The sequence below is a fragment of the Octodon degus genome, unplaced genomic scaffold (genome assembly GCF_000260255.1).
Source record: "Octodon degus isolate 3935 unplaced genomic scaffold, OctDeg1.0 scaffold00353, whole genome shotgun sequence".
NCBI classification, from domain to species: domain Eukaryota; kingdom Metazoa; phylum Chordata; class Mammalia; order Rodentia; family Octodontidae; genus Octodon; species Octodon degus.
The window spans coordinates 866771-882553 of NW_004524929.1; the positions used below are offsets into that span (position 1 = coordinate 866771).

Sequence of the window (15783 nt, forward strand, 5' to 3'; positions counted from 1 at the left end):
ATTTATTTACACTGTGGAATACTGTAACATAATTTTGTAGGGAAATGGATATACCTTGAGAGTATAATGTTAAATGAAATAAATCAGGCACATAAGCATGTATGTCACATGATTTATCCATTCTTTTGGGTTGTTTCCAAGATTTAGCTGTGACAAATTGTGCTGCTATAAACATGGGTGCACACATATCACTGTGATATGATTTTTTAAATTTTTCTGGGAAAATACACAGAAGGGATGGCTGGGTAGTTTGTTGAGGGACTCCCTGCACTGCTTTCCATAGTGGTTGTACCAGCCTGTACTCCCACCAACAGTGAAAACGGGTTTATTTTTCCCCACTGCTCCACCAGCATTTGTAATTGGCTGACTTTTTAAAATTTAGTACAGGGTCTCACTACAGACATTGGACTTGTAGTGATTCTTCTGTTTTCAGCCTCCCTGGGGCCACCAAGTCCAGTCTCAATCTCCATCTCAATGTGTGGGTGGGGCCGGCACAGCACAGCATGACACTGCATGTTGGGGATAGAACCCAGGCCCTGTGCTCTGCCTACGCAGGCACGTTAGTCCATTGAGCTATCTAGATGGCCCCGCACTGACCTCTCGAAGATAGCCATTCTTTCTGAGGTGAGATGGAATCTCAGTTTTAATTTGCATTTCTCGAATGACCAATGAAGTTGAGCATTTTTTCATATATGTATTTGCCATTTGTATTTCATTTTTTTGTAATTTTTATTCATTTGTGAAGTATACATTCATCTCAGATGCCCATTTCTTTATTGAGTCTTTGAATTTTTGAGCCTGATATTTTTTAATTCTTTTTATGTTCTAGATAGAAGTCCTTTGTGTAGTCTCTTGATTGGGGAGTTAAAATTGTTTATATTGAGAGTATGTGCTAAATAATATTAACTGCCTCTTGTCCTTGTGTTATTTTCTTTTGTGGATTTCATTTTTTCCTTTTGTTTAAGTGTTCTAGTTATATGCATTCTTTTCTTTGAGCTCTTTGGTGTTGTTGGTCTCGCTGTCTCTGTCAAGTATTCATTACATTTTTGCAGTGTTGGATTGATGGTCATGAACTTCCTTAGTTTCTCTTTGTCTTGGAAATTTTTCTCCTTTAATTTTGAAGGAAAATTTTACAGGATATATAGTAATCTTAATTAATTTTTTTTCCTTTGGGGCTTCATAAATGTCAGGTCAAGATCTCCTGTGCTTAGAGACTTGTGTTCTGCTGTTGTGCTCCTAAGACAGCCTTTTAAAGGTTTCTTGATATTATTCTCTAACAGCTCATAGTTATTCTTGCTTGGTGCAAAATTTCTAGGATCTTAACTTTATTGTATTATAGGTTCTTTTCCGGTCAGGGCCATATGGGATTCTGTGTACTTCGTTTTTCTGGATGTTGGAATCTGTGCCTAATTTTGGCAATTTTTCTTCTTTGATATTGGGAAATAAGTGTTATACCTTTGGTATCATCTTCTAACCTTTTCCTAACTATTGCAATTCTTAGGTTGGTATTTTCTGGGGGTGGAAGTAAGGGGTCATCTGTTAGGTCCTTCTTCCGTGTTATCTTGTTTTTAAGGTATCCCTGAGTATGATTTACTACATTGCTGTTTTCACATTCTTATAATTCTCCCATCAGACTGGTCATTTCTTTGTTTTTCTACTTTTTTTATTTAAAACAAGCAGTGAGGAGGAGCTAAGATGACCACTTGTTCATGAGAAACAAAAGATTGGCCATTTGTGTTGCCCATACTCTTTTTCTTTTTTATTTATTTATTTATGTGTGTGTGTGTGTGTGTGTGTGTGTGTGGCCAGCTCAGCCCACCAGGGGGCACGGCTGGCTGGCTTGTGGTGCTGGGGGATTGAACCGTGGTCCCTGTGCTTTGCTAAGCTTGTTCTAAGTAGGTGCTTTAGACCACAGAGCCATCTCACCAGCCCCCATACTTTCTATTTATTGAATTTTTCATATCCAGGTTTTCTGAAGCAATCCTCCTGAGTCAGCATTCTGAGCACTGGGATTATAGGGCTGCACCATCACACTTGGCACCATTTGGTTTTTGAATTCTTTTCCTGAAAGTTCCTCTATTTCAGCTTTTGGATAGTTAATAGTTTGTAGAAGTATCTTATTGGTTATTTTTTCATATGCCTATTATTTTTACGCTGATTGAGTATCAGGGTAGAAATACCTCAGTTGGTACTGAAGAAATTTCTTCAGTTAGTGTATATTTCCCTGTGATACGACATTAGTTTTCATTATGTTTTGGTGATCATGCAACTAATTAATCTGCTCAACATAATAAAATCTATCCTGGTCATTGCCTAACAAGGGGAGATTAACTATCAGTCATATCAGTATCTATAGAACCAAATGTGTATCAGTCATTTAGTTTAAAACTTGTAACAGTGTCACACATTTTTCATAATAGAATAAGATGATGAAATAGTATTGGTGGCAGGGAAGTAGGCTAGGATGTAGAGGATAAGAAAAGGAAAGAAGAAGAAGATAGTTCAGAAAGAGAAGAAGAAATTGAGATAACATCAAAAGAAAGACAGACGGTGATACTGTTTTTATGGGATTGATCTTAAATCCTCAAGCACTTGCTGTCTTAGTCTTTTTCCTCAGTGAGTTACAATACCAGAACTTCACAATTTAAAGGAAAATTTTTATTTTGACTCATGTTTTCAACCTGTAGTTGGTTCTCTCCAAGGCAGGAAGGGTCTAATGGAGGAATACCAGAAAGCAGAGAGATAAAGGAAGAGCTGGGGAGGGAGATAGACCCTTCCAGGTCATGTCCCTAGTACCTGCCTCCTCCCACATGGCTTTTCCTTCTAACAGGGCATTCAGCTCTTCTGAATTTATCAGTGGACAAATCCAACAATGAGTGTAGTTATTTTCATGGTCTAGTCACCTTCGAGCAGCCCCAATGTGGCTTTGGGACATTCCTGATTTAAACTGTAATGCCTACTCTTTTTTTTTTTTTTATGAAAAATTGTAACAAGTCCTTTACTATTTCATAAATGCCAGGAGAGAATTTGACACAGCTTGTAATTAAATTTAGAAATCTTTCCCTGTCTCATCTTCCTTCTCTTCACTGTGTTGAAGAGATGTTGAGTTCTTCCAGAGCTTTGCTGAGCTGAGTGGTTTCCGAGCTGATTGGACTCTCCAGATAGCTGGTTCCTGCACAGGGCTTTCCTGATATTGGATCTATTGTTCTGCCCACTTTGAAGACGATCTCAGCCAGTTCATGTTTCACGTGCTTTGTTCGTGGAACAGGTAAAGCTTTGAGAAGTACAATATCTCCAACAGTGCACTGCTGAAGGGCGTCATGAGCAAAGTAGGTTTTCTGCTTATTAAAATACTTTAATAAGTAGGGATCCAGAACAAGTCTGGTCACTCTCACTTTAGCAGTTTTTTTCATTGCTGTACCAATCACCTTCCCCACGATCCATTTGGCATGCACGGATGAACGAACTGCTGACATTCTATGGCTCTGATCACCTCCGCGTTCTCGTAATGCCTACTCTTTCACTGATCTCTGGAGGATCTTTTTTGATTTCCTTCCTTTTCCCTGCTGATTATCCATGTAGCTGCTTACACTTCTCAGAGTGAAAATATACCTTTTAACCCCCACTCCTCTCCAGCTTTCTGTCTGTGCCAAACCACACCTCCACAGATAGTGTTTATCAACTCTGTGAGTTCAGTGGCATGGAGGAAGCAGACACTTCTGCATGAAATTCATTAGCATTGGGGAGCCAGTAGGAAGAAGCTCATGTGTATACCAACCTCAGCAGCTTTTGGTGGGCAGTGGAATGGATCACATACAGATGACAAGCTTTCTGGTGTTTGTTGAGTGGGAGTCAGGCAGGATACAACATTGTGCCCAGAGCTCGGTGGCATTGGGGAGTGGGTGGGAGGGTGACTACTCTGGGACCACTCCAGTGTCTTTTCTGCACCCCAGATCACACCAGTAAAAGCTGCTGTGAGTCCTCCAGTCACTGTCCCATAGATTGCTCAATGCCTTATTCAGATCTCTATCTACAACTATGCTCTTATTTTTCCCACCCCTAGAGAAGGCCTTCTCTTGGGGGTATCTTTTTCTTTGGGCTCTGTCTCCTTGTAGGAAGGAAACTGCCAGGCTGACACTATATCAAACTTCTCCCCTCATGAAGGTTAGATCATTCAAGATTACATGTTTTTCAGGACCTAGTTTGTAAGTAGTGCTGGGATCGGATGGCAGCCCCGCTTCTTTCTCTGAATGTCCCTGATACTGAAGTCCATCCAGTAGGCTTATTCTGAAGTTGCTTTCCTGTGTTTGGGGTTTTTGTTTACTCTTCCTGCAGGGAAAGGGCCTGCAGAGCTTAGCGAGGATGTTGCCTGTAATCCAGTGAGGGAAGAATATTTGTGTGTGTGTGTGTGTGTGTGTGTGTGTGTGTGTGTGTCTGTCTGTCTGTCTGTCTGTCTGTGTCTGTCTGTCTGTCTGTCTGTCTTTCTGTCTTTCTGTCTGTCTGTCTCTTTGTGTTTACACCCCTGCCCACCATGGTCTTTTATCTTTGCAGCTTTTCAAAGGCAAAAACTACATTTTTCTTCTTTATGATCCATAGTGGATAATACAGTGCTGAGCACTTTGCTCTAATTTTGTTTGAAAAGTTTTGTGTGTATATTGGGGATTGAACCCTGATCCTTCCTCATTCTCAGCTCTTTTTATTTTTTGTTTTGAGACAAAGTTTCACTAAGTTTTCCTGGCTGGCCTTGGCAGCCTTCCTGCATCAGCTTTCCTAGTAGTTGAGATTACAAGCATGTACCAGCATGCCTGGCCTGGACTTCTTTATAATGATACTGAACTGGATTTTTTATCACTCTGTAATAGTCCATATATCATTGGAAAAGTTACATTAGAATTAGACTTATATTACAAGCAGTGAAACTGAAGTGAAGACTAGTCTGTCACAGTAGGTTTGTGAAAGGAAAAGATGAAGAGTTTTAAATTATGTTCTTAGTTCAAACCTCAATCTGCCATTTTAGCTTCATTCACCCTCCTGCCCTTTTTCTCACATTTTCTTAATCCTCATTGGATTGTTCATTATTATTACTGGTAATTACTTTTTCTTCTTATAAGTCTTAGGGCTCTGTGAGCACATTTTTTTGGTACATTCATTTTAGTCGCCTGAATCATGTCTACTAAATATCTATTAATTTCTTAGTTTTCAGAGTTATGTTCCTCAAGTCATTTTAAAATTTGAACAAACTTGTTTCTTTTTTTTCAGACTTGTTTCTAGTAATAGATTTATAGGTAGATTTTTAAACTTTTTAAAATATAAAGTAAAATCTAACTTCTGACAAATTTATATAAATTTTGTTTGGGAAAATAACTTCTGGTAATAGGCTTATAAATTATGTGAATATCAGAGATGAAAGTCTTGGTTAAGATCATGTTTCATAATATGCTTAGATGAGGGTTTTATTCCTCTAAGTACAATGTGCACAGCCTAAACTCTGTACCCTTTATTCAGAAAGTAAAACTCAGTAATTACTAGGATCAAAAATTGTTTGCATTTCCCTTTTCCAGCACTGTACGACTTATGTCTTTTTAAATGTGAACTGCTGTTGGTAATTAAGAGGGAGAACAAAACAGGGATTGAAACTAAAATACTGTAAGTGAGGCTTGATTTTTCTCCACCCTCATTTTGTATACAATTTTCTCCCCTTATTTTAGGTGTGTATTCAAACTTTAATACCTTAAAGCATAATTCTCTGAACAGAGATGTTATTGTGTGGTTTATCAGGCAGAAAATGATGATATAATATTTTACAAAAATTATTCTTAAGGACTTAGAATAAAATATATTCCACTAAAATAATTTGTGAAATATGAAATAGATGACATATCTATTTGAGAAAGTTTCTCTGAGTTTACATACATTTACTTTTGAGAATAAAAGTTTAAAAGGACTCATTCAATTGTAGCAGAAGTATAAGTATTTTGTGACATGCAGTGTACATGGTGGCACACAAGCCCAATTTTTGTTGACATATATCTCTAAAAAGTCCTGCTCATAACTGAAATAATTAGGTTTGCTGTCATTGTCTCCTCCTCTGCCTCTGTTATCACAAGTTTAGTATGTTTTCTAATAAATTACATTATTTCTGCATTTCTATTTACTAGTATAAAAGAATTATTATTCATCTGAATAAGAATCGGCTTGCAAAAAATACAACAAGCTTCAGAGAAATTGTTATAATTCTAGTTTCCTGCTTGGTGTTTGCTTGGATGGTGGAGGACAAGTAAAAAGGAAAAATGGTTTTAAGTTTTATCCCTTTCCCAAGTAATTCGTCAGCTGTTCTTTTGAGGTATAATCTTTGGCAAGCCATATAAACTTTTTGAGTTTCACTTTCATCAAGAAAATTATAATGGTACCTACCTTGTAGAGGTTATAATCTCTGTAAATTACACTGACGAACACATAGTGTTCAAATGTTAGCTGCTGCTTTGTTTCCCATAATTGTTATTAATGTTCCACTATACTAGTCTCATTTCTCTGTAAGCAACATGGACTTAAATTTGTTGGATTTCAGAGGAGTCATATGAGGTCCTGATATTTAGTATATTAGACTTACCATATAACAGATCAGTAAAAGACTAAAAGCATTTAATGGTAAGAGAAAATAATCTTAGTGAGGCTATAAAAAATACAAGTATTTGAGGCTATAAAAATACCAGTATTTGAACTCCCCCAGAGATCATTTACAATCGGTTGGGAATATGAAACATCTAATTAAATATTGAAAATGACTTCCAGTTAAGTTAGCCTGCATCTACCTAAGAAGACATACCCTTCCCAATATTTAGGGACTTTTTTCTTCCTAATTAATGCAAGCAATTTAGAATTGCCTACCTCATAACTTGATACCTCTGTACTAATTTTAAAAAGTAAAGAAGTGTTTCTAGTGTCTCTTCAGAAACTGCATAAAAATACTTTTAATAGACTTAACATGGTTCATTTATAGTGCTCTTATTTTGATTATATTACCTTGTCTCTCTTTCTCTGCCTGCCTTTCTCTCCTCTCTCTCTCACATACATACTGTCTTAGTTACTCTTCTCTCGTTGCTGGGACAAATACCCGACACTCACAATGAAGGAAGGAAAGGTTTATTTAGCTCACAGTTACTGGAGGTTTCAGTCCACACTCAACTGGGTCCAACGCAGAGCAGCACATAGCAGAGGGCAACCTTTCATGGCGGTGGCAAAGAGCAAGAGCTCAAGGGAGGGGTAGCAGCAGCTCTTCCCACCTTACATTGTAATGCAAATTACATGCCCCAGCGTAGGGGAAGTACTCACACCGATGGGTACTTCCCAGTATTTACCCGCCTATGGGTAATCCCAGCAGTACTAAGACCCATAATCCCAGCCTTGGATCACACATAATCCCAGTGGATCATGAGTTAACACAAACTCTACAAGTCCTCACCCCATGACTGCATGAGGCTTTGGGGGGTCAACTAGACACAAACCATAACACATACATACATACATACATACATACATACAAGAACAAAAATTATTAAGGAACTCAAAGATCCAAAGGCATGTGGGGATGCTTTGGAGTGAACCCAGGGACTTTGTGCTAAGCTATGTCCTCAGCCCTTTTTATTTTTTATTTTTATTTTGCCAGAACTGGGGATTTGAACTCAGGCCCTTGTACTTGCCAGGGAAGTACTTATTCCACTGAGCCATCTCCCTGCCCCCCCTTATTTTTTGAGACAGGTTGTTGATAAATTGCTATTTATACTATTTACTATCTATTTTAACTTAATATTTTTATCTCTAATATTCACTTTGACTCTGAATTACTTTTGTTTGCCTATTGATATTATTTTCGAGAACTCTGTTTCATATGGTATGTGATGCTGGGTGTCACTTCAGAGATGTCTGTTTGTACCTATATGTTTCTAGAATTCATATTTCTTTTTCCCTAGTATAATTTCTGTAAGATTGGGTTTGAGTGAGGGAACCAATAGTTCATGCTGGTTTGCCATTTTGCTAGTCTGGGGATAATAATGATGTGTATTCCATAGAGGTAGAAAAATTAGATGCTCTATGTGAAGTTTTTAGGACAGCATTAGCATACAACCATGCATTCAGTTCAGCTTTAAAAACTACAGATGGCTGACTGGACATGGTAACAGATGCCTGTAATCCCAGCACTTGAGAGGCTAAGGCAGGAGGATTGTGGAGAGTTTAAGGCTAGCCTGGGCTACATAGTGAACTCAAGGCCAGCCTAAACTATATAGTAAGACCCTGTCTCAGAAAAAAAGCAAAAATTATAAAGAACATATACAAATGGATGTTTTCAGAAATTTCCTGTTGTAAAGTTTTAAAATCAGTGACTATAATAAACATGTACTGGTCACCTAGGTTTAACAGTTGTTAGTGTTTTACTATACTTTCATCATTTATTTTCTGAAGTATTTCATATTGCAAACATGCTATTTCATTGGAAATATTTCAATATACATCTCTAAAATATTGGCATTATTTGTATACTCACAGAACCATAAAATGAATAACTTAATTCCCTAACTTCATAACACATCAGTTTTCAAATTCAGTTGTTTTCAAAATGTCTTACAGATCTTGCTCCATTTCTATCAGATGCACATACTGCAGTCAACTCCTTTTCCTCCATTCTGGGCTCATTTAATTCCTGGTGTTATCTTTGAGCTTACTCTTTTATCTCTTAAATATGCTATAAACTGGAAGTTAGAAATTAGACCTAAAATATTGATTAGATTTATGGCAGAAGCTTTTGGCAAGAATATTTTATGGTGTGTGCTGTAAGATAAACATCTTTTTTAAAATAATAATACAAGATATGAGAATAAAGGAGCATTATATATTGAATGCTTCTACTATGTACCTTTTTTTCTCCATAATTTTATTGAGAAACAAATAGCAATGAGACAGTTTCAAATAAAATTGGTAGGACAGTTTCAATAATTAACACATTGCATACTCTCTTGCTAGTGGTTAATTGCTGTACAAGATGCAGATATGATACCCTATTTACAAACACTATTAGAACAAACCCCTCTATTCATTAAGAGAATGTGACTATATATGTATCCTAACCATTTTGAATACACAGATACAAAAATGGACATTCACCTGTATCCCCTTTTTTGTTTAGTTCTGTCATTTGGATATTATAGGTGTGTTAACTCAGGAAATATTCTAAAAGATTCCAGTAGTCCATTATAGTATTGGGTCTTCCACTTGACTGGCAGTGTCAGAAATTGTTGACCTGAGTCCTCTGCAGATCAACATAACAGCATGGCTTTACTTCTTATACTTCATTTTTATACTTTTCTGCTGGATGGTTAAGACCAAGGTAAAGCAAGACCTATGCAACAAGAGTTGTAGCTTTTGGGTCTGATAAGGTCAGTGAAATCCCCTCAGGATTTTTCCTGAGATCCTGTACCTCAGATTGTAGATCCTTTGTCAGTGTCAATCATGTGGATGAATCACGGCCATTGCTTGGCCAATGTGCTCCCCATGAAAGCCTGAGAGAATGTTTTCTCTCCATGTGACTCTCCTTAGGCACACTCTACATCATCGATCACTTTCCTCTTTGGTCCCATAATCTCCTTGATCAGAAAATTTGGGACACTGCTGAGTTACATGATGTTACAGTACAAGTTCTCATATGTCCTGAGTCTTCATTGACCTTAGAAGTCTAGGGCCAAAATGTTGGCTTTCCTTGTGGCCCTCCTTTTTTCTTTAATTTTGGTCTGCAAACTTAGGTTGTTAACCCTCCAGAAGAGAACCTAATTGTTATTACCATACAACCTAGGCTGTTAAATTTAACCTGTTACTATGTACCTTTAAATACAGTATCATAAGCTTGAGGTATAGTTTATTAGTAGAGCACATGTATACCACTCATGATGCCCTGGTTCATTTCCCAGCACCAGTGAGTGAGTGAGTGAGTGAGTGAGTGAGTGAGTGAATGAATGAATTTATGAATTTAATCCTTGTAGTTCTGGGAGCTGTAATTAGTATTATCTCTTTGTGGAAAGGAATGACTAGAGTGTTAAGGAGCAAAGTTAGCATTGAGAAAGAGAAGAGAGGAAGAAAAAGGTCCTTTATCATTACATAAACATAGATCAGTTGATCTGTTTGCCTCAATCTCTGCTATTATGAGAGCAGGGAGTTAACTCCTGATAAATTGTTCTTATTTAGCAAGTTTTTCATTTTAGACGAGAAGTGTCTTTAAAGTATCAGTTAAATGTTCCCAAGACAGATATAAACTTACTGGTCTTTCCATAAGTCTTGACAGAAGTATGTCTAGGATTTTCTTGGACAGTTATCTCTTGAATTGTTTTATTAGAACAACTTGATTAAAGTGTAAAACCCATATTTGTGTGGAAAACACATTTTTTAAGTTAAGATCTGTTTCAGCACCTTTAGAAAATGTGTTAGAAAATAAGAGAAAGTGGTAAATAACACCAGTACAGTTCTCCTATTATCTTACGAAGAGAAGAAACTGTTTTGGAGAACAAAGTGATTAAATTCTGTCAGATATTATTGATAAGCAATATATGGTCAGGATTGAGAATTAACTATTGGATTTAGCAACACAGAGGCCATTAGTAAATGAGAAATCATACTAAGCAGTTGATATGTAGTATTTAATCTCCACAATAATCCTGTGAAGTACATATTTACTAGACCAATTTTACAGACCCAGAAATAGGATCAGAGAGGGGTAACTTGCTCAAGGACATAGATATAGGAAGTGGTAAAGCTAGAATTTAAATCCATTTATGAAACTGTGGGTGGTGGCACACACTTGTAATCTCAGCACTCTGGAAGGCTGAGGCAGGAAGATTCCAAGTCTGAGCCCATCCTGGGCAACTTAGGGAGACCCTGTTTCAAAATGAAAGAAAGGGAAAAAAAAAGGCTTGGGATGTAGCTTAGTACAAAGACCCTAGGAGGGGCCGGGGAGATGGCTCAGCAGAATAAGCGCTTCCCTGGCAAGCGCAAGAACTTGAGTTCGCTACCCAGCTCCGCAAAAAAAAAAAAAAAAAAACCCCTGGGTTTAATTTTTTTTCCATTAAAAAAAAAATTTTTTTTAAAGTACCTAATTTGAGCTGGATATGGTAGGACACACCTGTAATCTCAGCACTCCAGAAGCTGAGGCAGAAGTGTGACTGTGAGTTCAAGGCCTGCCTGGGCTACATAATATGACCTTGCTTAGAAAGGTCAATCTTGGTAAATAGATACTTTCATTCCAATTTTGTGTGTCTTCTGTTTCTTGTGTTACATCACACCTATAGATGAGCTAGAGGTTGTATCAGTGTTTGTAAAATAGAGAAATAATTGGAATTTCAGATTGTGCAGCACGAAAATTTATTTTCGATTTAGTTTCTACTTAGAAGGCTGCAACCTTTAGAAAATGACTACAAGCTGGGTGTGGTAGCTCATGCCTGTAATCCCAGCACTCCAGCACTCTGGAGACTGAGGCAGAAAGAGTAGTCCAAGTTCACAACCAGCCTGAGCTACAGAGTGAGCTCAAGGCCAGCCTGAACTGCATAGCAAGAACTTGTTTCAAAAAGAAAAAAAGAGGGGGCCGGGGAAATGGCTCAGTGGAGTAAGCACTTCCCTGGCAAGCGCAAGGGCTTGAGTTCAATCCCCGGTTCTGCCAAAAAAAAAAAAAAAAGAAAAAAAAGAAAATCCCTATAGTAATTAGAAAATTTAGAATGACCACTCTGTGGCCACTCATAGGGCCCTGTGTAATTGTAGTGGATAACCAATTTTAAGGGTTAAATGCTAAATATAGTGTCTCGTTCTTTAAATGTTACACTAAGGAGAAGTATTCTTATCTAAAGAAGCTTTTAACCTTCACCAAAGTACTGTTGACAGGTCTGCCTTTTCTGTCATTGAAAATGACAAGTTCTATAGTTGCCACTATCTTATTCATACCAACAATTTGGCAATCTGGATATATTTATAAATGTTCTTTGGCAAAGGTTATATACTCTTGACCCAAAAATCTGATAGTAGGTGTTAGGTGAACTTCATTCAGTGAGCTCTCTAGTTACTTATTGAATGCACTACATTTTTCCAGTACCATTTGGGGAGAAAAGGACTTTAAATTTGAAAGGAAAAGCTTTTTAAGCAAGAATATTAAATTTCTTTACTAGAAATCAAGACATATAATATTAGGAACTTTTCATAGCTTTTTGAGTGGGTCATGTGACCTTTAAGTATTCTAGTGACATTTTATTTCCAGATATTTTAAACTTCAATCCACAGTGATAGCAAGCAAAGTATTTTTGAAAATGGCAAACCCTCCACCCTACTCCAGGGAAATCCTTGATTATTTTTAACAATTTTATTTTCCAGGTTAAATTTCAGAATAAACTAAATGAGAATTTTTGTCAATTTGCCAAATACTTTAAACTTCTAAATAAATTAATTTAAGTGTTTAATTTATCATAATTTTGTTTTATTAATTGAACTGGTCATTTTTAAAGCTTAAACTTATTTTGGTTGTTAGCTAAAATGTAGATCAGACTTTCAGATTGTAGGCTTTTTATTTAATGAAAAATAAAGCTTAGACAAAAGTAAAGGTACACATTTGGATGTAATTTAAACCTCCTTTTTATGACTGTTGGCTTAGTGATTATAGATTCTGTTCCAGTATTGTTTTCAATAATAATGTTACTATAGCAACTAGCAAATGCTGTCTTAAAGAGGCAACACAAAAAGCCTTTCCACTGATTGTGTTCTTTATTGGAATGAAATTTTCTTTATTAATTTTTATATCTTGTTCTAGACTTTTTTTTTGTATTTTAGGGAAGGGTCTACAGGGTGTTGACTGTGTCACTACTAGATTGGACTCTTAATGATCTGCCTGTTTACAGGCTCTCAAAAGCTGGGATTACGTGCCACCACACCCAGTCTCAATTGCCCTCTCAGTATGCCCAGAGGCTGGGGTGGCAGGCCAGGCCCAGGGATCAAACCCCAGCCCCTGGGCCTGCTTTAATCCACTGAGCTATTTGGCTGGCCCTACCTCACTCTAGACTTAACAAAACTGGTTTTACTAAAGAAATAGTCTTGAGTGTCTGAGCTGGGCATGGAGGTGTAGGTCAGGCCTATGATCCCAGCACTCAGGAGGGTGGGGCAGGAGTATTGCCTCAAGTTTGAGGCCAATCTGGGCTATCTAGGAAGGCCCTGTCTCAAACACATGCACACACACACACACACACACACACACACACACACACACACACACAAATAAACCAAAAAAAGTAATCTGAAAATCCTGTCACAAATACTTTTTTTTGCCTTCCTAATCTCATCATTTAATTCTTTTTTTTTTCCAAGTTTGGCTCAATTTTATTTACACTCATCCCAAACCACATGACCTGGGGCTACATGACAGGTCTCAGGGAAGCAGAGGTGGAAGGCCCCAGAGGACAATGACAAGGGTGCAGGGGAGAGCAGGGAAAGGCCTGCAAAGATGGATGGATGGCTCCTCTCTGGGAAATGCCCTTGGGGGCACTGGGTGGAGGAGCAGGTGCAGTCTCCTTCAGGATTTGGACTTGGACACGGAAGTCCGATGAGTCCAGCTAGTCCTGCCACGCCCAGGGCCATACCACCTACGATAGCCATGCCCACCAGACCATCTTTCTTCATAGCCTTGTCAATGAGCCGTTCCAGCTCCTTGGCCTGGTTGTTCTGGGGCTCCGTCTGCAGCAGGCCGCGCACATACTTTAGGGCCTTTTCATATTCCTTGAGCCGGTAGTTGCCCACAGCCAGGTAGAACACATAATCCCGTTGTTCCTCTTTGCTCCCTTTGGGCAGCAGCTCCTCCAGCAGTGCGATGCCCTTACAGATGTCATCATTGTACTTGCTCCGCACCAGGCACCAGGCATACTCAAACTGTGTGCTCTTGGACACTGAGCCTGCTGCTTGCTCAGACTGAAACTTCTTCTCAAACTTCATCAGATCATCCACAGACACCAGGTCGTTCAGCACGGCCTCTATGGCCACCGCCCCCACAATCCTTATACCACAGGCTCTACTGTGCCACAGTCTCCATGGTCCGGTGGCGGGGGCCCATCATTTAATTCTTGTACTGATAGAATGCTTCAATTAATTAAAAGAGAGAAGACACTGTCCGAAATCTTGACACTTTGAGCTGGAGAGATAGCTTGGCAGTCTAAGTACTTGCCTGGCAAGTGCAAGGATCTGGGTTTGATTCCTGGTACTGCATGCTGTGCCAGCTCCAGAACCTGGGGAGCATCTTGCCACCACAAAACTGGGTATGGTGGCACACACATGTAATCCCAGTGCTGGGGAGGCTGAGACAGAAGGATCACTACTAGCTATATAGTGAGACCCTATACTAAATAAATAAAACTTTTTTAAAAAAATTAAAGAAAAAGAAATCTTGACACTTTTGCATGTGTAGCTCTGCAGAAGAAAAATGATTTCTGCCATCATGTTTCTGAACTGTTTATAAATGAGTTTCTATTTAAAAAATTAAAAGCTAACTTGTATCTCCATTGAAATGACTTACGGCAAGCATATTTATCTAAGTACTTGAATATCATTATCACACTGTCAAGCACTGGAAATACATTAACATTTATTCATTAACTGGGCATGGTGGTGCATGTGTGTAATCTCAGCTCTTAGGAGGCTGTAAATAGGTGGATCTGTACGAGTCTGATTTAGTAGTGAGACCCTGAACATCCTGTAGACTCTTCCCTAAAATACAAAAAAAAAAGAAAGAAAGGAAAATATAAGTAGGACTGGGGATGTAGATCAGTGGTAGAGCATGTATCTAACATGTGTGAGGCTCTGGGTTCAACCCCACCCCCAAAAAGGAAAAAAGTCTTAAGGAATGGATAAATAGATAACAAAGTATCTGTTATAGACACGATGCAGCCATTAAAAATAATGTTTTTTGTTTGATATATAGTGAAAACATACTAAGGGAGGAAAACAGTTTCACAACTAAGTATAATAATCTTTTATGCACAGCTCTGTGCTTACACACATCATGCTTGTGTATAGATGTTTGGAGGAAGATGTCACAGTGTTACTGAAAATTATCTAGATTTTGTAGGAGATACTAGTACTGTTGTTATTAATTTTTAAAAAGTAATGACTAGAAATAGTAGCCAATAGAAGTAATGTACAGTTTTTTTTTTTTTTTGGTTTTGATGGGAGGAGGAGGTAATGTTTTAGGAAATTGATGAAGTTTTTTAGTGATGGGAAACAAAGCCACATGGACTTTTCCTGTGACTTACTGGAATTTCTGTCAACCACGGGTATAGAGGTTGAAGCTTCACAATGCCTTATATAAGCAACCATGTTTGACTTTTTCCCCATAATTTTATTGAGAAACAAATAGCAATGAGACAATTTCAAATCAAATTGGTAGGACAGTTCCAATAATTAACACATTGCATATTTACTTCCTAGTGGTTATTTGCTGTACGAGATGCAGACATGATATCCTATTTATAAGCACTATTAGAACAAATCCCTCTATTCATTAAGAGAATGTGACTATATATCTGTCCTAATCATTTTGAATACACAGATACAAAATAGACATTCATCTGTATCCCCTTTTTTTGTTTACTTCCGTCATTTGAATATTATAGGTAACTCAGTAGTATCCTAAATTTTCTGATCAAGGAGATTATGGGGCCAAAGAGGAAAGTGATCGATGATGTAGAGTGTGCCTAAGGAGAGGCACATGGAGAGAAA

The 15783-nt window shown here is 37.9% G+C and overlaps 1 protein-coding gene and 2 pseudogenes across 1 annotated transcript in view; 1 reads left to right on the forward strand and 2 right to left on the reverse strand.

The window, feature by feature from the left end:
- Positions 1-15783, forward strand: part of Atrx (ATRX, chromatin remodeler) — a 305544-nt gene that overhangs the window by 279001 nt on the left and 10760 nt on the right. The gene's annotated exons all lie outside the window — the stretch shown is intronic.
- LOC105741237 lies at positions 2978-3498 on the reverse strand (annotated as a pseudogene).
- On the reverse strand, positions 13377-14121 carry LOC105741238 (annotated as a pseudogene).